We start from the raw sequence: 26,843 nt of genomic DNA, 5'->3' as shown, positions 1-26,843 counted from the left end.
TACCCCTCTCAGCATTTCCCTCTGGTTACCAGAACACACTACTGTTAAACACGATTACACAACTTTCTTTCATTCACTGTGGCAAGGCTGTGCAGCAGCCAAGCAAGCTGTTGGCACAGAACTAAAAATCCTTTTATAGCATTATCCTTTCTTTCTGAGCTGTATTTCAGAATGACTCATGGCAGCAATGAGTGATGCATGCATTCAGCTGCCAAACCCTGGCTCCATTTACAGGCAGTCATGAGGAGCAGTCATAGAACCTTAGAGGTTGGAAGGGACCTCAAGAGATCATCAAGTCCCTTCTGAAGAACAATGCAAAGAGCTTCAGCAAGGAGCTCACCTCTCTGCCAGTTGTTTAGGAGTCTGCTGGCCCTCCACAGCAGGCACCCAACCCTGCTACACCTAGCAAGGGCTGAGCTCATCTCTGGTTTGAGCCAAGTTTTCAGGCTCCCTTTATCAAATTTCAAAAGAAGAGAAAGTTTACAATTGGACTCATGGATCTAAAAGTCTTTTCCAACCTAAATGATTCTATGATTTTATTAATTGTAGTTATCTACAAATACAGTATGATGAAACAAATAGGACAACTATAAAAATAATGAAAAGCCAGATCTGTTCTCATCAGTTTCTTTTGTTCTCTCTTCCTTATCACTTTCTTTCTAATTTTCCTTCTCTTTTCCCTAGTTTTCTTTGATGTCCTTTCCTTTCACCTTGCAGCTTTACGTTTCTCAGATGGAGTAATTTCTTTGCTAAGTCATGGAAGTGGTATGTCTTTTGTCAGAGTCATTATACATAATTAATACAATTAACTGTAGTGACATATCATATATATTGTTGAACTAAATAACAATTAATGGCTTTGAAAACCATCTCATATGAAAAGTTTCTAGTATTATTTCTTTGTAGGGCTTTCCGTGGACCACAGTTACTTTTAGTGTGAGGCTATAGAATTAATAGTACATGAAGTCATTTGAAGCCACGGAGTAAAATGTGAAATGTCTATCTCAAATTTTATTGTAGGCAATACCCATAACAGGCTGTATTGGCAGTTCTGCTGAATTTACTTTGTTCTTTCTTTCAGCATTAGCAGCAAAAAACCCCCCCAAAAACACACAAAAAAAAACCAACAAAAAAAAAAAGTCTCTGCTTTTCTTGACCTCTATATGTACCTTTACCCCAAAATGACTTGTAACTGCTTTTTAAAGCAGAGCTTCTCAGTTCTGTGGGAAAATACCTGTATTTTTTAACATGTTACATTCAATAGTGCAGGAACATGAAAATTGAGCATTCTATAATTTGGTTTTGTAGCTGACATTGAGCTCCCATAAGCAGACATTCTCAGCCACATTAAAGAACACAGAGTGTCAAGTTCAGAGATGCAGACATTATGCTGCAGCACAATACAGATCTCTGGGCACTCCGAGTCATGTTTCTTGTACTGCACTTGTACTGCACTGGAATGCTGCTGCATGATATGGACTCCAGAACCCTGCCTGCCCTCATCATGCATCTGACCCTGTGCTCTTACAAGCTACACACTAAAACATCCTAAGGAGGCAAAGTTACATTAAAGAGGGGGTGTATACACCTTATAATGAAGAAGAAGTTGGTTAAAGAGGAGGGGTTAAAAGCCATTGAATCACAGATCTAGAAAACATTGGTAACAGAGGAAACAATCAGTATGGACTGCTTTGATCTAGATTGATAGACAATGCCAGATGTAAAAAGGAGAGGAAATGAAACCTCAAAACTCTGAAGAATTGGTAGGAACAATGCCAGAACACTGCAGATCAGCTGCCAAGCAGCACTTCACAGAGATGAAATGTAAAGCAAACCAGAAGCTCCCCTACATAGGGTAAAACACAGACACCAGAGAATTCCCATCTCTACTGCTGTGGAAGAGAAAGGGGGTCCATACCCACCTTCTACGCACACCAAGCTCATGTTTGGCTAATAAATGCAAGCTTGGCATGCATAGAAGTGCTCTAAATAACTCTTGACTTATGCCCAAAGATCACAGGCTGCCAAAACACCTCACAGTGCTATTTGCAGCCACAATCCTCTTGCAACACCTACATGCAAAGCAGAAGGAGGTTGGGGGCAGGCTGGCCAGGATAGAAGGCAATTGACCTGATTTCCATATGAGTTTAGATGGTCAGATGGAAGCGGAGCCAACAGATCAAAAACTGCCCCCTTGGTATTTCTGTTTGTTTCGGAATCAACCAAAGCAAGGGCAAATGTTTCCCTTTATACTCAGCACCACCACTGTGTAAATTGTGGGTGTGGTAGAGGTGAGCTTCTCAAGCTATCATTCAGGATTGACTTGATCAGGGAATTCTCTCAGGCTTTTAACAACTTGTCCTTCCTTAGAAATAGGAAGGACAAGTACCCTGGTTGTGCATTTTCTGTGCTGTTTTTAATTGCTTGCTATGGGCATTATTTCTTGAACTCCTTTAATATTTGTTGTCTGGGATTTAAAGGAGAATGATGATGTCCAGCATACCCTTAAGGTATAAATGAAACCTATTAGAACCAAAGAAATGGGTCACTGCAAGTTTCTGCAATATGATCCAAATTCCCTGGTGTAAACAGACATCTGTTCCGCTTGCAGGTTGGATTAAAGAACCTTTACAGAAGAGAGCCTTTAGTTTTCACTGTTTTGTCCCTCCATCAAATGAAAATGTGTCCAGCTATATTTTCAACTTGATTTCGTGGTTTTAGGTGTAAGATGAGTGAGTAAATTACTCGATCTGGCTTAAACAATAATGACTACAGACATCTACATTTTTAGAGATACAAGTTATGGTGCTGACCAAAAGTAATTCAGCAGTCAAACAGAGATTTTGTGGATCAGTTTGAAGAGCACAGTTATGTAACTTGCACTGGAGTTGTATTTCAGCTGATGAAATGATGATTTGGCTCTGGGCTCTCACTCCTAACGCCACATTGGCAAGCCAGTTTCCTGCCTGCCCTACATCACCAAGGCTCCATCAAAATCTGTGTAAAAAGTGAATAATTTTAACTGAGCACCCACCCAGGCCAACAATTGTGTAAGACCTGGTCTGAGTGAAGCATATCCTTATTAATGGTGCAGGGATATGAGATAGTTTTACATTGTTAATTAATGCAATCCTGATTCAGTGCCAGATTTCAAAATGCATTAACTCTTTCCCTTCCTTAAAGGAGTCTGTTTCTCATACACAGCTAATACAACTTCTCTTCCTCAATAGAGTAATCCACCAGCACAGCGACAAGGTAATTGTGGGTTAAAAGTAAATGTATTTAGATCCACAAGCTGCCCTTACTCTTTGGGCAATTTCCCATCGGCTATCCTGGGAGCTTCACAATCAATATCTGCTATTACTACCACAATCATTTAAAAATATAACAACGAGTGAAGACAAATTATTATTGGAACAAATATAAAATACAAAATACAGATACAAAAATGTAGAGACATGCAAAGGCAAGTTCAAGAAGGTTAAGAGATAAAACCACATTTAAGCAAGCTGCAAGCCAGTAGGACAACAGGAGGATACTCTGCTTAACTACCCAGAACCAAACACTTGCAATGTCACCATATTTAAAACTGAAAACTTACTGAGAAATAAGGCTCAGAAAGTTGAAATGTGCCTTGGTTTTGGCTTCAGCCTTCACTAAGAAGATCCTAATGAAGAAGTGGCTAACACAGCAACATATGAAAATAGTATCATAGATTATAGTAAAAAATCCCCCACTCTAAGCATCTGGAAAATAAGAAGGATATAAGGTGCAAAAACATGGGTATGTCAAGAACAAATCAAATTCAATAAGCCAAATTATCTCCTGGGTCATAGGGGCAGGCACTGGCAATCAAAATGGTTCTGACATTGAAATACAGGGTTCAACACAAAAGAAAAACAAAACAGTAAGACCATGTGAAATGAATACTCTTAGGAGCTGAATAGCAAAACACAGACTGAAGCACAATGTTTTGGGCTGTAGCTCCCCAAAAGAGGATCTGGGGTTCATGCAGACTGCTGAGTGAGGAAACGATGTCAAGAAATGACAACAGCAGCCTGTGAAGAGAGCCCAAAAAATCTGAGAAATAGTCCCTCCCTCTCTTCAGAAGTGGAAGAGCCTTGGCTGTAGCATTCTGCCAAGTTTTGATCTGTCACCAAAGAAAAAAAGTAAGAACTTCTTCAATGAAGTTCAGAAAAGAGCAAAAGGAGTAATCAGGAAACATAACTCAAAAGAGAGCTCGGCTGGCTGGAGCCTGCCTGGCGTTGTGAGCAAAGGCAGAACAATCAATGGTCTCACATCACGCAGCAGAAATCAGAGGAAATGAAATACATTTTCTCCTTTCTAAGACAGACAAAGAAGGTTAACGCAGCAAGATCAAGGTTGGATTTCAGGACAGACTACACAGAGAAAGAAAAGGGTAGCAAAGCATAGCAAAAATTGTCTGGAAGACTCCCTTGTTACAGGTTCCTAGCAACAGGCCAGATGAACCTCTGCCAGAAAGAACATAAAAGTACACCTAGGGAAGGGGACGAACAGTCCTCTTGCATTTCAGTTGCCTTTGGCTTTGCTTTTCTGAATCTGAACCTCAACTTCCTTCATTAGCTGCTCTGGTAAGGAAACAATTCTGAAAATTCCTGAGGCTCCACGTCTAGGTGCAGAGTCCAGCTGTTGGCAGAGCACATCTTTCTCTGGGAACACTGCTTAACAGCAAGCTGGTTTATTCCTGTCTGCAATAATTAAGCTAAGAATCTGGATTTCATTCTACTAAAACGTAGAAACTATTCACTAGTGTTTACTAAGGACAAAGCCAAAGAGCTAAATAAAATAAATAACAAAATTAAACTTTTCTTCTTGAAGTTCAGCTAAGTCTTCATCTAGTGCCTGCTGTTTGTCTTTTCCAGGTTTCCCCATTTGCTCCAGTGTCTACCAGTCCTAACAACACTAATTCTAGCTTGCTTAAGTGTATCAAGTTTCTACATGCCAGTTTGTGCTTAAAACTGATTTGTAATGTGTGTGCATCACTATCTAACAGTAACACTGAAAGACACAGGAATTCCTGAGGAGGGAATGGAAAAGCACCTGTCCAGTGTGATACTCCTTTTCCTGCGTTTAGAAGGCTGATCACACATTTCTGACACCACTGGAAATCTCGACTGGAAGTGACACTGGAACATGAATGCACAGAATATCAGCTGTTCCTAATGTGAATTTGCCTTCACAGGCATCCAAACCCACAGTGAAATCAGCAGATATTCCTTTCTAAAACCAGACTAATATGGGAGAATTAGAATGAATCCCAAAAGAGGATTTGTCACAGCACTCCTAAAACACTTTTAGGATTCACCATTGCTCAGCCAGACTTGTGCAGGATAAGGACAATCATATCTGCATGATATATGACCCCCCCAGGAAGTCGCTGTGAAGCATCCATCACTGCCCAGCACCAGAACAGGACATGGAAATCACTGAACCATCTCTGGAACAACATCTCTGACATGCCAAAGCTCTCACGCACTTGACCTTCAGCAAACACATACACACATAACAGTAAACTCATGAGTAAATATTTGCAGAAATGATACAGAAGAAAACTGTCAGTTTTGATGTCAGATTTTCACTCCTTGATAACACAGAAACATGTTTATAACCAGGAACTACAGCTCCAGTATAAGGAGCCGTTGTAAATCTGTCTTCTTGAGGACTTTAAAAGAGGCTTTGTTTACCTGCATCCACCCAAAGAGGTGATATCTCTGTTAGTGTGACACGCTGCAGAACAATGAGGTACTGTGCAATGCTACAGAGTGATCTCATGCTCTGAATCTCAAACTGCTACTGATATTACTGGAAGGAAAAGCTTTATTTCCCATCTCAGTTCCGGGTCTAGATTAATTTGATCTTCTCCCGTGGTCACATCAGCTTCTGATGTGTTGTAGAAATATCTTACACTTTTGTGATATCCTGTCAAAAAACGTAGCAGTACCATAAGCTGGGACACCCCTCATGTTCCTGATAACAATAGATCTTATTCATTAGGTAGCCTCTGTTAGTGGATTTGTACTGCCTGAGTTATGAGCTGTGAGTAGTACAAGTGAGAACATTTTCATAGCAAAAAAAAAAAAAAAAGTTATTCAGTTATTCCAAAAAAGCCAAATGTATTCCCCTGCCAAAGATTTACATTATCATGATTTCCTTTCAAGCTTTTGTAATTCCTATTTCATCAAGTAATTCTCTACATCAGCTGAGATTTCACACAGAAACACAGAGCTGTCAGGGACATTTTGAAACATTTTCCCCCTTTCAACTTTCTCAACGTTTGAGTAGCCCACCCTAGAACCTTTACAACAACATAAAGAGGAGAGAGAACAACCAGAGCAGAAAAGATGACGTTTTCAGAAGCAGTCCCTCTTACGTTCACTGCGTTCACACAAATGAGTAGTTCTCAAATGCCTTGGAAAATCAGGACTTCCCTGAACTTCAAAAATGCCTTTTACTTACAGGTTAATCACCTAGAGCAGAAAAATTTAAGCTCTAACCATGCTCTCCACATATCCTGATTACTCCTGGGTGATAGAGGCAGATGCCAAATTTTGCTGGGGTTACACAGATCTCCTGCACTTTTCCAAATCAAAGGAAAGCAGAAGTGCTCCCCACTCAGTCCATAGCTTTGTTGAATATGTTTGCTAAAGCTGAGCACTTTGCCCAAGTGAGTAATTCTTAAGAGCCAACCTACCTTGGCCACAACCTGTTGCTGCTTTCCGAGGGATATTCACAGCACTGGCTCTCTAGATGGGTGCAAGACAAACAGACAGGCTAGACAGACCAATACTTGTTTAATTTTGGCATGCAGAAACTGTGAATCTGTGGTATGTATAAACTACTCTTAGATAAGAGAAGTTGCTTCTCTGGGCTTGTAAAAGTTACTCCAAAAGCCAAAGTCAGTCTTGCTTCTTTTGCTATTAATGAATTTTAGCAACCACTTAAATCTTGTGGTGAAGTAAATGCAGTTTCCTGCCTTGCTGTGTCACAGCCACTCCTATGCATAGACAATTCCTGACTTCTGGAGCAGAATGAGAGTCAGACAGCATCACACAGAGAAATTTAATTTGGCTTCCCATCCTTCACTTGCCTGTGGCCATGGATTGCTGAAACTGCAGCTTGAATCAGTATCAGGAAAACTTTGTTCAATTTTCATATGTAGCTCTTATACATGTTCTCAAATAATTCACAGATTTATTTAAGCTTTCACACTATCTCATTATGTTTCTAAGCACTTTTCCCACAGGAACTGAAGATGAAAGTAATAGATGAGATATTCCTGAAATTGATTTCCACTTTCAAAAAAAGTTCCAATGAATAAGTTCCAAATGAAAATACAGTATTACTGCTAAATCCTTGGCTTTGGCTGACATATATGTTTCTAGAGAAATTAAATCAATGGGACAAGTATCAAAACCTTCTAATTTTGTTATAGATCTGTCCTCCAATTCCATTACGTTGTTCTTACTGCAGATTATCACTCATCTGTTTACCAGTCAGACACAAGTTAGGTAAACTAAAACTTACTATAAACTAGAAGAACCATAAGGCTACCTGTCTGAGGATGATCCCTTTTTTTTCAGTATATTTTTCTTGCTTTACCCTCATTTTTTCCCATTGGTGATCCTAAGTATTTTCAAATTTGATTCATGGCTTTCCACGTGGGAAAACACCTGGGCTGGTGTAAAGTCCCATTGAAGTCAGCAGATGTCCCTGGGCATAGTAGATTCTGTCCGTATCAAACTCCTTCATGGATTAGTTTCTTAGGGCAAATAGCAGTATTTTAAACCTTGTGTGCCTAAAGCAAGTCATTTATATAGAAGTGTCACAATGTCCAGCAGGACTGACAGCCAGGACAGCTGATGTGAACAGCAAATGGCTTTGAACAGTGTGTGCACTGTGGGCATGCACAGTCGCCAGTGGAAACCAAACCGGAGCACTGCAGCTCTCTGATGCCTGAGCTAGAGAAGGGAGACTGACAGGCTGAAGAGGGATCACAGAACAGCCTCAAATCTTAATTGAGGCACAAATGCAAAAAGAGGTAATTAAGGTGGCAAGTCCATTTCTCTCATCAAAAGAGAAGCCTGAAATGTTATTTAAATAAAAGACTGCAATACCTCCAAGAAAACATAATACCTTTTTAATAACTTTAATAGCAAAAAAGGCTTCTTTAAAAGTCTGAATACTAAATCCATGCAACTTCATATTAAAACTAAAGGCACATGCATGTAATTAGAAGAGGGGTTGGTGAGTCAACCCTCAAACTCAATTGCTGCAGTCCAGAACAGTTCTTGATTTCTTTACAGCTTCATTTCCATACTGATTGCCTTTCTTTAAAATCTCTTTTAGCCAAACAGAAACGGGGCAGTTTAACCCAAGTGTCAGTCAGGGACACTCTGTTGTGTAAGGGTCTCTCATCAGATCAGAGGGACATTTTTGCCTTCCAGAGTGGAAAACCCTGTAAAAGCTCTCAGTAGACATCACAGATGTTCTCTCCCCACTTGTGAAAATTTGCTCTTCAGGTAGAATGAGTGCTAAGGTACAGACCTACTACACATTTCACGACAAAAAAAAATGGGAAGGGTATTTGTCACACTGAAAAAGAAATAAATTTTAGTCATAACTGAAGTACATAATTTGTGTTCAGGTACCCGAGTAGAGTTCTTTTTGTTAATGACTTATTCTTTCATTTTAAATATACTTTGTAGTAAAAAAAATCCTGATGAAGTTTTGGTACATGAACTGAATATCCTGGAAGATTTTGGAGTAACAACAGTGGAGTGTAAAGTTTGGCATCTCCTCCTCCATTGTGCGTTTGGTCACATCAAACCTCCCTGTAGCCGAGCAAGCCTCAGAGATACCCAAGAGGCATCACCCCTATCAGAGCAGGCCTGCTCCAGCACAGAAGGCAAGGGCTGTGAGAAAGGGAATACTTCTCTCAGACCAGCTGGAGTGAAGCCAGTCTCCTGTGGAGAATGCCAGCAAGGGAGTCAGTCACTGCCTGCTGTGAAGATGTGCTCTGTAGAGCAGACAACCAACAGATCACTACTGTGTACCTCTCAGGTCTCTGGCTCCCATCCTTCTGCTCCCACTGCTAAACTTCAGGGTGATTAAATTAGTGGTCCTAGAGCTCAAGTGACTCCTGTGATGCACAATGAGGCAAGGTTAAATCCCCTGCAGGCTGCAGGAAATCAAATGCCCAAAATAATTCTCAGGATAGAATCAAGGCAGATTTTCAGCTTCTATTTGTTTAGAAACTATGCAGCAGTTTCAGGATTTAATTGTAGCTGTAGATATCCTGACATATGCTTAGCATTGATGCCAGACAGAGAGAGGATTGTGTATTGTTGGTGAAATGGGTGCTAATATGAGAGGGCAGAGCCCCAGGCTTTTTTTGGTTTGCCACAGTCAATAGTCAGCTATTGGAGTTCACATGAAAGGGAACATTTCCTGATCAATCAGTGTCAATGCTGAAAGCAGCTTGTTTGCTTTTATTTGCTACTGCATGGAGCATTTCCTTCTGCTTCTTTCAAAAGCCTTCTTTTTATTAAAGACATTAATTTGATGTCATGAGCCACACAGAAATGGGAAAGTCGTAGTTCTCAGAGGTTTGCTGAAGTCATTGTGTCCAGCATGGAAAAGCAGCTTACCAAAACTTTTGCTAGTGTAGGTCCACTGACACAGGCAGGACTTGCACCAAGAGCTAATCCTGCCGGATGAATGTGCACAGCTCTTGGGAACTAAAAAACAACATCTTAGCTGAAAGGAAAAAACAGGCTGTGAGGCCGTCTTAGGGGGAATGTGCTAACTGTTCCCCTGTTACCCTGCTTCTAGGCACCACTGAGAAAGAAACCTCCCTATAAGCCCAAGAATGCAAAGCACTAATTTTGGTGCCTTACCAAAGGCCTTTCTTCCAGATGCACTGCACTGTACTGTTCACAAACCATCAGAGAGGAAGGGTCAGAGAGCTTCCTGTTGTTCAGCAGAACTAGGTTGTTTCTCTTGTTGGTGCTGTTCCAGCTGTGAGGAAATCTTGCCTCCAGATGTAGGCACTACACACGCCTGACAAGCACAGGCAGACAGCAGCCAGACACCCATCTGCTTCCTTCCACACAAGCTTTGCAAAGGTGGCAGGTGCTGCTAAAGGGGGGCATGAAATACATGGACCAATATCTTGGTGGGTCTGCTGACTTAAGAGAAAACACTTCAGGTGATATACAATATCCAAGAACAAGAATTTTAATTCTGAAGTTTACAGACACATAGCTACCCTTTCCTATCTTTATCCCTGGCAAAAGAAAGGATTTGAATTCAGCTCCCTTACCTTCCTCCATGGTTTTCAAATCCCCTTCACTCATTCTCCTTTTCTGGAGAGAATCTGGAAGAGGCTCATGATTTCTCCTGAACATGTATCTGACTCTTCCTGCATTATTGAGAAACCTGCAGGTTACCAGAATGAAGTATGCTTTAATAAGCATAAAATGGCACTGGTTCAGAAATGTAGAGCTGACTATTTTCCACTGTGAGGAAGACCAGTGAGGTAGCTTACTCTGGGGACTGTATTCCAAAAAGCATGGGGAGGTAATACATTTTCCTGGAGGCCAGGATATTTTCTAATCCACTGATGCTCCTTTAGTACATTCAGGAAATCCCATCAGCCCTCTGACATTGCTTCATTCCTCCCATGGGACACACAGACCCTGACAGGTCGCTCTCTCCAAGCAAAAGTCATCCCTGTGAATGCTGCCCTCACACTTCTCTGAATTTTCTCCAGAATGAGGAAAGTAACATTCACCTTTGCTGTCATCTCAAGTCATATCAGGTTAGGAGAAAAAAAGAACAATACAGAATGAAACTCAGAATTTAGTTTTTTTCCAGACATTTCCATTCTTCTTAAAGAAATGTTAGTCATAATGACAAAAAAGGTTCAGTGTTTTAAAAAAACAGGTATCATAAAACAGGCTTTTCTCTACAGGAAAGTAATTCTGACTGCCTCTTTGAACTCAAAATTTAATTTAAGTCTACACTATGATATTTGACATATAATTGCTTCAGATTAAAGAATTAATAATGTCACAACATTGTTGTTCTGCCCTGAAGAGAAGAGCACAGAGGGACTTGTAGACCTGGGGGCAGTGACACAAGCAGGTGGATAAAACCCACAGCTGAGGCTCAGGCAGCACAATGCCAGTAATCATCCCAAGCTGCATCATGAAGCCAGCTTCATGCTCATAACTCACCCTTTAACTCTCCTTCAGCTCTGTAAAAGGCTCTGTGGTACAAACAAGACCTGGTAACTGTATTGTTTGAGATCAGCCATCACAGACATCTTCCCTCCCACACAGAAGCTGTGTTTGCTTACCCAGTGACTGTAGCAATGACGCTGAAAACAAGCAAGGAGGCAGCAAAGATAATCATAAACATCCACAGTCCTTCCTGAGTGACTCTTTTTGAAGCTGAAAACAAACAAAGATGAAGGGAAAGTTCACTTTCTGCTTTTGGAGATAAAGAAGTCACTTTGCCTGAAGCCATGGCTAGAGAAATCCAGAACATAACTGAGTACTTATTGCATTTATTGATACAGACATATTGAAGAGCTAAATAACTATTGAGAATGCTTCCTGGAAACAAAAAAATTAAACCAGTAAGGATTTAAACAGGAAAAAACAAACAAACAAAAAAGTACCAACCATCCAAAAAAGCACCAGAAGTAACTAACCTCACTAGCAAAGACAGATTTTCAATTTTCTTCTGTTACAGATTCTCTATGGATTATGCACTTCACTGTTTCCAGTAGAAATTTCTTCACCTATACTTGAGCCCTTCCCCACTTGGATACTGTTTGAAGGCACAGTGCTTTCCCCCAACAGAAGAAGGGGGGAAAAAACATTCTGATGAGGAATTAACTCGCTCCTTTGGGAAAAAATAGGCTCAGGAGAATAAATTAAAAAAAAAAAAGAAGTTAATTTCTGCAGCAGCTTCTGATAAGAAAACCAAGGGAAATCACTTAGACCTCAGGCCAGTCAAGAGTAAAATACTCTGTGTGTTATTAAGCCTGAAAATACTACAGGTGCCCATAACAACAAGGGACAGATTTGGGGAGGAGACCTTCTTAAAGGGATAAAACCAGAATGATTAGTTACAAGAAGGTTATTAGGGCAATTTCTGAATCACATGCTCATGGTCCAGAGAAATAGGAATACATTGTCTCTGACAGGATACTAAGGATTCAACATAAAACAATTATGACAAAAATCCCACAAAAAATGCAAATAATTGTCCCAAGAAACTTTGTTCCAAAACCACATTCACAAATAAGTAAGCCAAAATAATTGGCCCCTTTGGTGCCTTATTTATAAGGTGCACTCAATATTTGTCATTACGTGTGTATATATATATATATGAATCCATATAAACATATCTGCATAGTGTAAAGTCCTTTTAGAAAAGACAAATTAATGAAGCTTGCCCAATTTGAAGAACACCAATCAGTTTCTCTTTGGAAACCCAACTGACATGAACCCAGAGTATTAATGGTTAAAAGGAGATGTTGCTACAGACCCCAGATTCTGCATAGTTTGACTGTGAAAAATCTCTTTACAGTGTACCTAGACAGCTAAAAACTGCCTACTGTGAAAAAAAGGACAGCATTTCTGTTACTTTCTGAGGCAAAGTAGCATTTAGAGGAATTCCTTGAACTGGCTGGCGCACTCCCTCCAACCCTTTGGCTGGCAGAAGGAGCAACCCAAGCTTCTCTGCAGTCAGCATGACTCTTGCAACCCTCCCACTGGATCAGTGACCTTGGTCATGGCATGCTGGTGGCTGAGGTTAGCTCTGTGCTCTCCAGCCAAAACAGACAGATGGTTGTGCAGGGTCAAGATGTGCAGGAGAGTTCCACTGCCAATGACAAACACAGCCAAGGCAAAGGAAGAAACACTTCTTTTCCAAAGGAGGAAGGGACTCAGGAAAAAGTGAGTTATCTTCTCCTGGAAACTGCCAGACCGAACCGTTCAGGCTTCTGATTTGTGAAATTAGCCGAATATGACCCAATTTACTGGAAATAAATTCCATGGCAGAAGCAATGCTTTCACAGATAGGGCAGAAAACCTGACAAAGCCAGAATGTTTATCCAGACTGGGTATGAGAGCTCCTCCTCACAGTTTGTCACCACCTGAATTCCAAGATTTATAGAACAGGCTTTCAATTTCACCATCTTCATAAATACTACTGCAATCTAAGATCAATAATGATGGAAAGCCAGAGTGGCTTCTCTCTCCTAGTTTACAGTGCCATAGAGGAGTCAGCTTACCCGGGCAGAAAGGCAACATGGAGTTGAACAGCAGCCAGCCATCCTGTAGCTAAATCACCAAAACACCCTGCACAACATAACCACATCAAATTAGTGCAGTTTTCTGAAAGCAAAATGTTTAATACTTTCTAGAAGGTCTGAAGATGGTGGTATCTTTGAAAATCTTTGTAACTTTTTAGTGTTGCAGGCTTCTGTGCATCATTTTATAATATGCAGATGTATAGAGCTACAGGAATCTCCAGGAGTTTGTCTGCCAATAATATTAGAGAGAGAGCGAGAGAGGGTATTAACTACCTGCTCCTTCTCCCCTTTCCTCTGGTAAATACAGATCTTTATGCCTACTTAGACAGAGAGTTGGAGAAACAATTACTGCTTCTGTTAGGGCAAAATCTGTGCTTCTTGCTGTTAGTCACTTTTTCAGTAGGACACATTTCACACAGCAGTTCCTTACTGCCATACTATCTCTTTCTGCCTTAATAAGATACCTTGATTATTTTTTAACTTCTGGTTCATTTTCATTTTTGCATATGTTGGGAGTTTTTGTTTGTTTGTTTGTTTTTTAATGATAAACTTTTCCAAGAACATATTTATGTCATCACCCTTCTCTCACGAATAGGAATAGAACACCTGAGTTTACTTTCCTCAATCCTTCAGCAATTCAACTGCACTGAAATATCCATTTCAAGACTTAATCGCCAAATGCTAATTAAATACTACAGCCAGTTACAAGATGGACAAGTTGTGAAAGGTTTTAATTGAGATTACCATTACCTCCACTGTGACAGCCACTTTAGCAGGGAATTTCTGATTACAGGCAGAGCATTGCAGGGACTGCTGAGTGTGCCTAATCTGTCTGAAAACCACCCTTGAATAGCAGACATTTTTATTTTCTTGCAGTTTGTTGCTGTTTCAGAGAAATAAGCTCCCAGAAGTTTCTCCAGAGGATTTACTGTGCCAGATCTGTCCACAAAAGCCTGACCTGTGTGTTGAGAGTGCTGTATGGACAGAATTAAAGAGCAAGGGAAGGATACTGCTGCCTTCTGAGGCTCTGGCACTGGCCACTGCTGGTGCTCTCCCAACACACAGCAAGGGTGGCAGTGCTGTGTTTGGGCAGTGCCAGTGCCAGCTCTCTGGACTGCTGTGTGCAGGGGTCACAGCTCAGACCTCTGCCTCATGCCCACAGGAATGCCTGGAGGTCCACCCAGCCTGCCACCATTTATCCCCAAGAAAGTACTGCCCTGATTACAAATAACACATCCCACCAGAGTGAATGTGGCCTCACATGGCTAATGGGGATGTGTAAAATTTATTAGAAGGCAGACAACTGTCAGTTCCTGTGCTGATCTCCCTGAGTATTAAACTTCCTCTGAGCCCTGATCTAATGTTTTATCTGTCAGCTAAAGAAGCAGGCTGGCTGTCATAGGGATGCATTTCTAACAGTGCTGTGAGAAAGGACAGTTCAGAAACTCTGAAATCACAAAAGAATGTGAATGAACACATTAATTGTATTAAAAGTTCAGTAACATCTTTCCACATTTGGTGTCTTCTCAGTTTTGCACATTCTGGATTATGAGAAAAATGCATTTGCATCCCACAGTAACAAATCATCACATCCTTTGATTGAGTGTGCTGCCAGAAAACATGCACTCTGTGGACAAGAGCAGAAAGAAATGCAACTAAAAAAAAGAAAAGAAAAAGTAAGCACATACTGCACTGGCAAGGTTTGAAATAAAAATCATAGAGGTGGGTCTGGCAACAAGCACTGATCAAGGAAGAGAGAAACAATCTAGCAGGAGATTCTAGCCAAGAAGAGTTGCTATACACAGGAGGTTTTTTTTATCAGTTTCAGTGGGTTCTGTATCTGCTTTGTGTTTGGAGATGCTGTATTTTAGAGGGAAGAGAGACTACACCACATAAGATACATAAAGCCAATTTTCCCTCCATTCCTTCCATGTAAGTACAGACTAACTCATGAAAAGTTTACACTGGCAGGCTGGTGAACAGCATCTGACCCAGAAATTAGAAGATAAAAACCTGAGTTAAGAAAGGAAGAAAGATATAGAGCTAAAGTGTGTTCTAAAGGACCAAAATTAGTGTCTCAGGGAAAACTACAAAGAAAAGTATCAACTTTCAGTGAAAAATTAGTATTAAGTGTCCCTAAATAGAAGCAAACCATGCAGTTCCATTTTGTAAAGTTTCTCAACAGAGCAGTAAGTTACATGACTGTTTCTGAAGGGCTAAGACAAACAAGAAATAACTAAAAAATGAATAATTTAGGAGCAGCACTGAAGAAAGTCAGTGTGCTACTTGACATTCCTTTTTCTAGCAATTTTTTCTTGATCTCTTTCATCTTCTTTTGCACTGACATCCCACTTCTCTCTCTTTCAAAAGGAAAAAAAAAAAGAGAGATTATAGGTGATAATGGATTAAACATGTTGACTGCACAGCAATTCTATGGTTATACCCTAGCAGAAATTGTTCAATAGCACATTGAAGACATACAAGTGGAAAATGCTTGTACTTATTTCCTAGCAAAAGATACAGCCAGGATGCTGAGTAGCACAGCACATAAATTAAGATGTAAGGTATCTGCAGAATGGTCACTTTGGTGCTCTCTGAAATACTGCCCTCTTTTGCCTCTGGCTACTAGCCAGCTATAAATTGCAACAGCCCATACTGCTCTTTCGAAACAAATGGCTGCAGATGGTCTGTAGTGGATCAGCAGAACTGACAAGCCCTTAACCAGAGAGGCAGACAGCTACTGACAAATCTCTCTCTGCCCTTTCAGCCGGGGATGTTTTCTTGGTGAGAGAGATCTCCCTGCCATGACAAGAGTTGTAGTCTTCACATCAAGGAAATATTCCACGTTATCAGAAGCTCTTGTTGACCTTTCCTTATTATGAAAGAAGAAGGTGTCCTTTTCACTGTAAAATATTGATGAGGCTTATTTCAATGTTGTTACACAAAAAGACAGACAGGAAAAGGAGAAATGGAACTTTAGGCTTATATTTGTTCATTGAATCTCTATATTTTCAAGCACATCTTTAGATGAGCATTCTCTTGATTATATACTCAGTTTCTAAAGGCTTGGCACTCATGGGAAGATTAGAACAGCAGAGGACTGCTTTGTAACTGAGCTCTGAGTAATACAGATCTGAGTTGTAATAATAACACTATCCTGTGTGATTGTGTCAGTGGTGCTGCTTTTAGTCACCAACAGAATTTTGCAAATAAATCTGTAAACTGTAGAAGCATTCAAGTAAATTCTGTGATTGCAATTAACCTGACAAAATTAACTTTTGTGGTGTAAAATCATTAGTACAGAATCTGAAAAAAACCAATATGCTAAAAGAAATCAGCCTGGTTTCTGTAAGGTCATAGTATGATTCTTCCTCTGCCCACAAATAACACAAAAAGAAATCCATGAATGTGGATTTTATGCTCATTTTCGATACGTGGCACAAGTAGGGCATCAGGAGACAGAGTACCACAAGACTCCAGCAGTCTTCAGAGAGGTAACGAATTCCTGTGCCACCAAATGAAGATTTACACAGACTACTTCTTTTCCTGCATAGGTTTTCTGTTGCTTATGAGGTTTTCCTGATATCCACTGCAGTTGGGGCACTACAGGTAAGAGCTAGGAGTTTGCTGAAGCCCTTTTGAAACACTGATGTAAGATGATGTGTGCTTAAAAGTAATGACACTCCAGATATTCTCTCTTTAAACTGTCCTTGGAAAGGACAAAACTCCCCTACTTATGTGGCTAGGTATTACATACCACTGCTTAACCAACTTGAGCCAGGGAATTTTCACTCTAGTGGAAGCCATAAACATTCAAAAATTAAAAGACCCTAATCTCATTAAATAGTTCTGAAATGTTCACTTTTCTTGGTAGGGGGGAAGAAAAAAAAATGGAGTGAGGCTCATTGCTTTTAAAGCTGGATCCTAAAGTAAAGCATAAAATACCACTGTTAAAACCCCACAGGTTGATACAATAGACTTCTTTCATAACAACCATTCTTCCCAATTATTCAATTAGTTCATTCTGTGTATTAAATCAAACCATAAACCCCTCAGGGCATAACACCATTATTTTTCAATACAAAGTTAAATACAGAAGAGGTCCATTCCTACTTGGATTCTTCAGCTTTTCCGTAATATAAATAAAAGCCATAATTAAAATGTGCTAAGATAAAAAGAAACAAAAGGTCCTGTAAATACCACTACGAGTTTCCATTATCCAGTGGCGTTAAAAGTTCATGGCTCCTTTTGTTCCAGAGCACTTAAAGGCAGGTACCTTTGCAAGACTCAAAGAGAAAGGAATGAAGACCTCAGTGGATAGTTCTCTTTCAGGAAGAAGCCAAGGACAAAACCAGGTACCAGTCTTGGACCAAAACAGAGAGGGACACATTAAAATCAGTCTTCAAGTACTGTGAAACTTCACAGAATGTGAAGGCAAGCAACATTTTAGTCATACAGCCTGTTAATTTTATTGAGAGAAATAAACAATCTCTCAGCTGTCAAGCGCCGGCTCTTAACGTCTGAGGAGGTAGGTATCTGTCAGAAGTGCTGGCATGAAACTTTACAGACTGGAAGACAGAACCACATAGGAGCTGCTGCTCCATGACAAGTGAATAAATAAAGCCTTTTTCCTGCTATACTCACCAGGAATCAGAGAAACTTATCCATAAGAGGGTAGAGACACTGAACATGGCTCTGTTACTGCTTTGCCTCTACCATAGCTCTGAAATTCATGCTGCTGGCAACAGAAGACATTTATTTGTCTTCCAGACATAAGGCTATAAAAATGACAGTTTAGAGGCAAAAAAATAATATGCAAAGAATGTTTCTGTCTGGCTAATGTTAATGCATAGCCAGCATTTGCTTTATATACCTGGTGCAGTGACAGATGGCTTCTCTCTCCCACTTGTATGTTGTAGCATGACCAGGCAAACAATCTAAATCCCTGGCAGGTACATGCTACAGAAACTCTGTGCAGGGGTAATTAATTCCTCCAGTCAGAGAGCCAACATACAATTGCATTATTTATTTTGAAATTACAAACACAATAAATGGCGAAATCATAGGATCAGAGGATGTTAGGGGTTGGAAGGGACCTTCAAAGATCATTGGGTCCAAGCCCCCTGCCAGAGCAGGAGCATAGAATCCAGCACAGGTCACACAGGAACACATCCAGATGGGTCTTGAAAGTCTCCAGAGAAGGAGACTCCACAACCTCTCTGGGGAGCCTGTTCCAGTGTTCTGTGGCCCTCAGTGAAGAAGTTCCCCCTCACGTTGAGGTGGAACCTCCTGTGATGGAGTTTCTATCCATTATCCCTTGTCCTATCACAAGGTGCAAGTGAGCAGAGCCTGTCCCCTCCCTCTCGACCCCCAGCCCTCAGATATTTGTAAACATTGATTAAATCCCCTCTCACTCTTCTCCTCTCCAGACTAAAAATCCTCAGGGCTCTCAGCCTCTCCTCATAGAGCATATGCTCCAGTCCCTTCATCATCCTGGTGCTGTCTGCTGGTATCCAGGGAGAAAATCCACTCTTGGAGAACTTTGTTGTTGTTGTTGTTAAAACTTGTTATTTTGATCTGAAAATCACAGATTTTCCCACCAAGCAAAATGATACTTATGGAAAGGTTTCATTGTAATAGCCACCATTGTGCTTTATTTTATGAAGCATTGATTGGGTTTGTCCTTTTGCATGGAGGCAAAGCAAACCATGAACTGCTGTTGTGCATTATGGAAGATTTATGAAAGATGCAGTAATTTTAAAATCCCCTCCTTTCACCACCACCTCCCTTTTCCCACTCCATTTGTCCCTTTTCCCCTCAAATCCCAGAGCACCTGGGCTCTGTTGGAGTCTCCTCCCACCCCAGGTGTGGCCACTTTGCCCTCCCCGCCCACTCCCCTTTTTAATCCCCCCCTGGAAAGGCAGAAGCTCCAAGCTGAGCCCATCTGGGCTGAGAAATCCTCCTCTTGTCACTGGCAAGTATCCATGGTGCATACTGGGTGACTGGGCTGGAGACAAAGGCTGGGGGGCCTGGTGGCGCCCTGGTTCGGTAGGAAGAGGGTTCATGGTTCCTCCAATATCATTCCTGGATGCTGGCTGGGTGTCCTTGCTGGGGCTGAGCTCCTCTGTGTGGTATCTTGGATGTTTGAGGGTCTTGCCTGTGGCTCTAGGATGGGTGCAAAAATGGTGGCGGTGGAGCAGGAGCTGTTCAGGCAGGGTGGAGGATGGTGTAGAGGGAGCAGGAGCTGCTTTGGGAAGGTGAAGAAGGGGACTGGTGGGGGAACAGGAGCTGCTTTGGGAAGATTAAGGGCAAATTAAGCAGGTTTCATGCTACTACTTGGGAGACTGTCTATGATTTCAAACAGCTGTATTAGTCTGAGCTGCAGTCTCCATAATCACTGCTTGATAGTGAGAATTTGATGATTAAACTATATGCTGTGAGCGACAGGGTCAAGCTCCTGGCAGCCCCCCTAGCCTTGGGTCCATGTTTTAAGCACAGAATCAAATAATTCTTGTCTTTCCCTCCCTGACTCACAGGGGTGATGGACATACATGTGTTATGGTGAAGTAGATGCAAGTGGGATCTTCCTGCGAAGTAACTAAAAGGCTGTCATTTTCCTGAGTGCAAGCTCTAATAGCAGAGAAATCAACTGAAGCATCAACAGAAACTTATATTCAGATATGAAGAAGCAGTTTTCTACAATTAAGGTGATGCAACTGGGCAGGTTGTCCAGAGAGGCGGTAGATGCCCCTCTAAACATTGAAGGCCATTTTGGTTGAGGCTCCAAGCAACCTGAAGATGTCCCTGCTCACTGCAGGATGGCTGGACCATACGATCCCAAAGGTTCCCTCCAATCCAATTTTGCTATGATTCTATGACTTCATCCGTCAGTCTCCCTTTCTAGAGTCTCCTTTGGGATGCTGTGATGGTATTTACAAGCAGAATCTACAATCTATGATGAAATGCAATGAATATGTACAAATATACAAAATTCACAACATTTACAAATATATACAATCAACAGAAAAGCACAACCAAGCTCCCTTTGCTTCCCCCCAAAGGGGACCTTTCCCAAGGGGCCTCCCCCCAGGCCCCTCTGGCAGAGAGCAGAGTTAGTAAAAAAGCAGAGAGGCTGTTAACTTAGCTCGCCAAGGTCAGTGTGTTATCTTCAGCCAGAAGAGAAGAAAAAACAGTAGCCAGACAGCCCAGCAAGTTGCCCTGACTGTGCCTAATTTGTTTTGAGTGGTAGTTCTTAAACATTTCTATCTATCCAATGGAAGTGTTTAGAACAATCGTTATTTTGCTTTCTTACACCCAATAGTGACTTATTTGCACTCTTTCACTTTCTCTGCTTGAACTCCGAGAAGAAAAATTAAAGAGACAATTTCAAACCATCACAGATGCTTTGTGCTGAGAGTGTGTTATAACACGTTCACTACGCAGTTTTTTCTGCTCAGGGAAGGAGACAAAAGCATGTTTGGTGTGGCAGCATATACTCCATTTGTCAGTCCATTTGTCCTGACAGTCTTAGTTCAGCAGGTTAGACACAAATCCCTGCTCCGTATTAATTGTGCAAAGAGCTATTTTAAAGCTCTGTTTAACATAATCTGTGTGCCATAAGAGAAGATAAGAATGAGAAGAACACTGGAAGATAAAAGAGCTTATAACAGGCATGGTCAGAGATCAGGAATTGAGCTCTAATTGAGCTCCTAAACAGTCTGCACATTGTCACACACGGTGTCGGGATTACTGAAACAGTATCCTGGGCTGTATGTATGTGACCCATTTCCTGAAAGAGTGGGATTGTGGCTGGTGTGTTCTGAAGACCAAAATGGATCTCTACATGTTGAAATCTGAGCACTTAATACCACTTGGAAAACTGCTTCCTTAATCACACTGGGAGAGAAGCATGAGGGAATGTGATTAGTTTGGTAACAGAAAATTGCTAAGTAAGATGGTGACTGTAGGAAGGGTCTTCTGATTGACACCAGGCAGCTTTTGAACAGCTTCTTTGCAGAGGATTGTGATGGAAAAATATGAAGTTCCTCCTGGTGTGTGTAAAAATAGAATCATAGAATTGTTAGGATTGGAAGGGACCTCAAGGCTCATCCAGTTCCAATCCCTTGCCATGGGCAGGGACACCTCATGCTACAGCAGGTTGCTCAGAGCCACATCCAGCCTGGCTGCATTAAAAAACCTCCAGGGATGAGGCTTCCACCACCTCCCTGGGCAACCTGTTCCAGTGTCTCACCACCCTCATGGTGTAAAACTTCTTCCCAATATCCAATCTGAATCTACCAACTTCTAGTTTTGCTCCATTCCCCCTAGTCCTATCACTCCCTGACACCCTAAAAAATCCCTCCCCAGCTTTCTTGTAGCCCCCTTCAGATACTGGAAGGCCACAACAAGGTCTCCTCAAAGCCTTCTCTTCTCCAAACTGAACAGCCCCAACTCTGTCTGTCCTTATAGGAGAGGTGTTCCAGCCCTCTGATCATCCTTGTGGCTCTTCTCTGCACGTGTTCCAACACCTCCAGATCCTTCTTGTAATAGGGACTCCAGAACTGGATGCAGTACTCCAGGTGGGGTCTCACCAGAGAGGAGTAGAGGGGGAGAATCACCTTTCTTGACCTGCTAGAATTAATTCTAACCAAAGGCAACCTATAGGTATATTAATGATACAAACAAGGCTAGGGGAAGGTGTGGGCCCCCTCAGAAATAATTTCTAACATTAAAGTAATTGTGTCCATATCTGGGAGTAATCAATACATCTGTGGATCAGTAACTGGCACCTCTTTGCAAGGTAAAAGTGTCTCAGTGGAAAATACTTACAGAAGGTGTATGGATGTCACTGACAGGAACCAAGAACCTTACTAATTACCTTCTGTTTAAGCAGACCCTTATGCAGACACACAGAACACAAAACATGTTCTGTTTGGCAAAAAAAAAGGAGAGAATACAATTTAAAACTTCAGAGGCAATTCAAGCAGCAATACATTTCAGCTTTTCATTTTTTGGGGACAATTACACAGGCAAATTTTCTTTCTTAGTCTGTGTTTTGCTACACCTCTCTTGGAGATAGAGTTGTCATTTCTACAGTTAACGCACCTGTTTCCTAGCCCTAAAAGGGGGGGGAGGGGGGGAGGCCCTCAAAACCAAAACACCACACACCCCAAAAACACCTTCAGAACTGAGGGTGTAATCCCCCCCTTACATTCACTTGTGGTTGATTGTCTAGGTGAGTACTACTTCTCCTTTGCTGGAGGTATTGCTGGAGCCATCTGTACTTGAAGACAGCGAAGGATCTAGCAGAGCATATCCCCATGTTCAGGTGCCGTGACCTGCTGGGACACATGGAACAGACTCCAGCTGTGCCACAGAGGATGGAGGAGGGGAAAGGAGGGGTGCATATGATTTTGACGTGTAGGGAAACCCATAGTCTGATAAAAATCCCAACAAAAGAGAAGGCATCAAAAAGCATTTTGCTAATGTTGCTGTGCATTGGTCACTCCTTTAAGCCCTGCTGTCTGACCCGTGTAATGAAGTCTGTGTCATTGCTTACTGCCAGAGCAGTTCAACAGACAGCAATAGACAAGGAAGGAATCTGTTTCCTGTTTTGCTGTACAAATATTTCCATAAAGTAGATGTTTAACACTGAAACAGAAATACGTGGTAAAGATACACTGTTAGAAAGCCTTCCTTGCCAGCCACCTGTATGTAAATGAATCTTCCAGCCATTATTTTCATGGGATAGGATAAGAACAGGTGAGTGAATAGGGTTGTATTAGATGTTTTTATAACCACAGCAGTGGAAGATTTGAAACTGAAGAAAAGAGGATAAAGGTAGACAAACTTTACACGTTGCTATTAGTGCATAATGCAACTTATATTTGTGTCAGCTCCTATGGTTTTAAATGCCAGAGGATGGGAGGAAGAAATTCTTTAGTCATTTGCCTCAGCCTGCCCAGACAGCTGTAAGGAGCAGAGACTGCCGAGGCAAGACTGACGTCAAACAAAAGCTGCAGAGCAGTCCTGGAGCACCTTCTACATCTTGCTCACTGGAAAGAATCACTGGCTCCAGGCACACAGACTCCTGAGACATGGGCATATGCATTCTGGGACTCAGACTCCGTCACAGTCCTTGCTACCCATAGAAAGGTAGTCTTACACAGAGAAAGGTAGTCTTACACAGAGAAAGGTAGAGTAGTGCCTGCTACTGACAGGCATCCTCTCCTCTTAACATGACTGTGCTGGCTACATCTGCAATTCAGACTCTCTGGCCTACATCTGAATTAACAGCAGATGCTGAAGCAACTGCCTCTGTAAGTGCAACAATTATGCTTCCTTGGGACAATGAAATTGGTGACTGTTGGTGGAATTTGAAAACCAATATTCAACTCAGAATGACCACCAGATTTCTGTAACTGTCGTTTGGTTTGGTGTTGTAAGGAGTTACACGGAGGAGAGGTACATTTGGGCATGATGGCGATTCCTCTCCTTAAACACACTGAAAAAGTAACTCTGATTTGATCAGTTGTGACTTTGTAGGCAGTGTGCATTTACTAGCAAGTAACTAATTTATTCTGATAACCAGAAAATGGCTTATTACTTTACACTTAGAAAAAAATGATGGGATTTTTCACCTTTGGTAATGGCCCACTTGAGCTCAATTTATGCATCTTTAGGGAGCTGCAATAGAAACCCTGCCACACTTGTTATTAGAAGAATACTTAGCTCTGAGATAATAATGAAGAAATGGGGCTCTGTACAGAGTTTACAGGACCCTGCAGCTCTCAGTAGGGCAAATATACCATCCAAAATCCATCCCACCAAGAAAAAAACCTAAATTAATGTGATAATAAGAAAGAAAAGAAAATACTGAGGGCAGTAAATTGTTAGTGTTATAATATAAAAGACAATGGAAGAAAATTAGACTGAAAACAAGTCTGTAAGGTTTTAAGAAGGAAGTACCATAGTCTCATTGAGAGCTAAGTGCGTGAAGAGAGCAAGGGAGAATAACAAATACAGCATTCCTATAATATCAATAGAGTATAATATTTCTGTAATATGAAGCTTGAAGCTGTGTCTAATACTCAGTTTCATTAAACCATAAAATCAGTCAATAAACAGAGAAGAATAAGGCAAAAAAAAAAGCAAGACAATTCCATCATAAGGCTGGCTAAAGACTTTAGATACCAAAACATAATTTAAGACTTTGAATCAGATAGGTCAGAGATCTCCACAGTGTGAAGTGACTCAATAGATACCAATCTTGTTATTTAACACAATAGTGAAAGCGTTTGAAGTATACGGGAGTAAGTGCTACACAGCATCCCTAATTAAATACCAACAGAACACCTCTTGAGGCTGTTCCTCAGAACAGGGATCTCAGGAACTGGAGCAGCTGCCAGGACAGTGCAGCCTGCCTGTACAGAAATATCCCTGGTGTCCTTAGCAATACCCCTTTATGAATGCCATAATCTAGTTTCCAGGTCTCCCCAGGAGCAAGAATTGTGAGAATAGCTGCTGTGTCACGGAAAATAGTTTGCAGTGCTGCTCAGAATGTCATGCTGATGCTCAGCACCAGGCCCTGAGGAGTGAGGTGTACTGACAGCTCCTGCAGTCAGGGCCTGGGGTGCTGATCGCCTGAGGCAACTTGTCACCACCCACAGCCCCCAGCCAGCCTGCAGGGACGATTAGAGCCCACGGCTGGCCTCTTGCTTCCACAAGGTGCAAAGGTCTCCAGATAAAGACATGGCAGTGACAGGTCCCTGTGGTGACAGGTCACTGCAGCAGCAACACAGGGAAGTAAGAGAGCAGACGCTTGACCTGGAACCTGAGTGGAGTCTTTGCAGTTTAGGAAGGCCAGCAGAGTCCCAGAAAGGAGACTCGGGTCTCTGCTCCGACATTGCATTTCTGCTCTGTAGAAAAATAAAGGAATTCAATCCCCATGGAAATTCACTGAGAAACCAGACAGAATGCAGGATTGAATCCCCTATGAGACTCTGGGAAGCTGCATTTAAATGGCAGTTTCACAAAGACTGAGGTGATAATGGGCATCATCAAGTGTGAAGAGGGATAAATAAGAAGTCTTACCACAGGGGCCATTCTGTGCAAGTGCATAGCAGCAAATGACAACGCAGCATTTAGCAGCAGGGAGAGTGAAAATGAGGAACTTCCTCTTAGGATTGCAAAGCAGGGAAATTTGCATGATTTTTGGCATACTAATCTAGTGCTTGCAGAAAATACAGATGAGCTCAAAACAGACATTGAGGGCAATATTTTCTGCTGAAGAAAAACAACTTAAAGCAATCCAGAAGAAAACAGAAGTAATCTGTGGACTAAGAAATGATGGCCTGCTGCCTCGTGTTTCACCAGCAGGTCCCAGACTCTAACTACAGGCGATGCTAATGTGTTATTGCTTGCACCCATCCTTTACTCCCTTGATACTCCCTTCTGTTTATCCCTCTCTTAGCCATTTCCTGTTTTTTTAAAATTGGGAAGGGCAGGTTGCTTGGCATGCAGTGATGGCTTGCAATGGTATAGTTACACAAATAAAATGCTTTTTGTGGTTACATGGTTTTAACATAGCAGTAGAACACAAAATCAGTGATAACAAAACCTCCAAAATCATTGCAGCCCCCACTCTGATGTGAGGAACACATTTGTGCCCCTGCTCCTTCCTAAAGCATAGGTGACAACATCAGGATCAGTCATGAGCAGAAAGTATTTGGCCTCTAAGAATTAAGAGGGATGGATGAAATTCTCTTCATTTTGCAATGAGTTCTGTCTATCAGAGGCACAATCAATATAATCCATTCTGTGAAAAATTAATTTCAGGTGTCACCCTTGTCAAAACTGTAGCCTGTATAGCAACCTCCCAAGTAGTATTTCCTTGATGATCTACCTGTTTCCTACCTCTCATCTTCTTGGGAGACAGATGGAAGGGCAGACAGGGAGGAAGCACGTGTGGAAAGCAGCAGCCAATAACATGCACAAGAAACATTTGCCAAAGGGCAGAAAGTAGATATTCAAATCAGCAATGGCACCTGCATTGAAGGCAATGTGCCCCAAACACACTACAGATATAACAAACTACTGAATTATCTTTTCTTCAACATTACATCATACAGCAACTGTCTCAGTTCTTGGAACTCTCTCTCTATGTTTCTGGCTCATTAAATCAATACTGTCAATGTGAAACCTCTTTATGGGGGTCACGCTCACAGAACTCAGTGGTGCACTAGAAGTCCCTTGCTGTTACACAAGGATAAAAATAATTACTGTTATCAAGAAAGTCATACAAGGAGACATGATCTTTCATGCCAGCACTGCACTCTCTGACACACTGCTTTCTAAAACAGTCACTCTGATGTTGTGGCTGCAAATAAGCCACACCACAATTTTGAAAATGGCTCACACCATCTAGAAGACACAAAATGCAATTCCAGCACAATCTTTGAAGATTAAGGTAATT

Source organism: Indicator indicator, chromosome 8, assembly GCF_027791375.1.
Source record: "Indicator indicator isolate 239-I01 chromosome 8, UM_Iind_1.1, whole genome shotgun sequence".
Lineage (NCBI taxonomy): Eukaryota > Metazoa > Chordata > Aves > Piciformes > Indicatoridae > Indicator > Indicator indicator.
Note: the sequence above shows the minus strand (reverse complement) of the source record.